The sequence below is a fragment of the Condylura cristata genome, unplaced genomic scaffold, assembly GCF_000260355.1.
Source record: "Condylura cristata isolate star-nosed mole 26May11 unplaced genomic scaffold, ConCri1.0 scaffold00007, whole genome shotgun sequence".
Classification (NCBI taxonomy): domain Eukaryota; kingdom Metazoa; phylum Chordata; class Mammalia; order Eulipotyphla; family Talpidae; genus Condylura; species Condylura cristata.
The window spans coordinates 35,678,312-35,680,458 of NW_004567108.1; the positions used below are offsets into that span (position 1 = coordinate 35,678,312).

At 40.8% G+C, this 2,147-nt stretch overlaps 1 pseudogene; it reads left to right on the forward strand.

Moving 5' to 3' along the window:
- The first annotated feature begins 1,247 nt into the window (after positions 1–1,247).
- Positions 1,248–2,043, forward strand: LOC105853345 (annotated as a pseudogene).
- Positions 2,044–2,147: the final 104 nt, after the last annotated feature.

Sequence of the window (2,147 nt, forward strand, 5' to 3'; positions counted from 1 at the left end):
CTTTATTGTTATAGCAATTATTATTTTGTTTAATAAATGCTCACACAATACTTGTTTTGTGCGAGGCATTGTTCAAATCACCTTTTAAAAAATAATTCACTTATGTTCTAGACACTAATTTAAGCACTTTGTAGATATTAACTCATTTTACTCCAATCACAATCCTGTATGATAGGTAGTAGGGTTATCATCATCACCCCCAGATCAGAAAACTGAAGCCCAGAGATTAAGTGACTTGCTTAAGATAACACAGCTTAAGAGTCAGAGCTGAGATTCAAATTCAATCTGCTTCCAGAGGTAGTCCCCTTAACCACATGCCATTAGGCCTCCATGTTTGCATTTCATTATCACCATAATCTTGAATCATAAATTGAATGTGATACATAAGGCATAAATATATTTACCCATGTATAAATAGATACATGGATAAATAGATATAGAGACAGATATCTGATATATGTATTTGCCAGTTGGTTAGTGGGTTTGCTAAACCTAGGCAACTTATCAGCCTCCATTTTGTTACCTACAGGTCTGTATTCCTAAAGCAAGGCCAGAACTGCCTGGCCATAGGAGCCCAACCCTACAAGGTAACTACACATCAATTAAAATAACATAAAGGTAGATCAGTTGTGCATCACTAGGTATGACCAGGAAGAGGTGGTTTTGGGAGGGGGCTGAGAACGGATGCATAAACTTACTCCTGGCATACACATCATGAGGTATGACCAGGAACACCTGGGGGGCCCTTGGTGTATCTATAACAAAGGACCCCAGGAGCTGAGTAGTGGAATGCCTTATTGATAAGACTGAAATCCTGACTGGGAAGTCAGGGCTGTTCTACATACCAAACTATCAGCAGATGCACAGTTTCACCTTTTCCCCAGCTTCTTCTAATTCTCCCTTTCTGTTCCACTTCCTCACATGATTAATGCTGTATGACTAGTTTACCAATCAAAAGACCAGGATCTTGTTTTGGGGCAGCATCCTGCATTATGTCGCCTGCTCCACTACTCCCGTCTCTTCATCAGTGTGGTGTTGCCCAACGCAACATTGGTTATTAAAATGTTTTCTATCAACCATGTTTTCATAATGTGTATATCACATTTGTGATCAGAATTATATTGTAAGAGCAAAGGTAGTCTTGCTAATGATTAAAAAAAGCATATATGGAATTATTCTTGAGAGATTCTAATAATGGAGAAGGCAAAATGTCTTGAAAGAAACTTAAGGACTAGCTTTTCAAGAAGATGGTGCCGAAAGCAAAGAAGAAAGCCCCTGCCCCACCCAAAGCCCAGGACAAGGCAAAAGCTTTGAAGGCTAAGAAAGCAGTGTTGACAGGCATCCACAGCCATAAAAAAAAAAAAAAAAAAAAAAAAACTAAAAAGAAGAGAAAGGTGATAATCCCCAAGGTGACCCAAAACCCAGCGGAAAGAGCGAGCGCACCCAGAGGAAACAAGCTTGACCATTATGCCACCATCAAGTTCCTGTTTACCACTGAGTCAGCGATGAAAAAAATAGAAGAGGGCCCTCCCTGGTGGCACAACAGGTTAAAACAGCACTATGATGTTATCCACAGCCTCTACAGCATGTCACAAATTTGATCCCCAACCAGGGAGCTGACCCACATGGCCCACCAGACCTCTCCTGACCCACCAGCTGCTCCCCTCAGCAGTGTACTTCAGTACACCTGCCTGTTTTGCTCCCCACTCTTGTCTCTAGTGAATCCTCTCACTCCCCATACCTCTGGTCTGTACCCAAGTTCTTGTGTGAGCATAAATAAATAAGTTAAAAAAGAAGAAGAAGAAAACAACACACTTGTATCACTGTAGATGTCAAGGCCAACAAGCACCAGATCACACAGGCTGTGAAGAGGCTCTAAGATGTTGATTTAGCCAAGGTCAATACCTGATCAGACCTGATGGAGACAAGAAGGCACATTTTCGACTGGCTCCTGACTACAGTGCTTTGGATGTTACCAACAAAATTGTGATCATCCAAACTGACTCGAGCTGGCTAATTCTAAATACAGTTTTTTCACCATAAAAAAAAAGAAAGATACAATCCCAAACTTCAAGCTGTACTACAAAGCCATAATAATCAAAACTGCATGGTACTGGAATAAGAATAGACATACAGACCAGTGGATT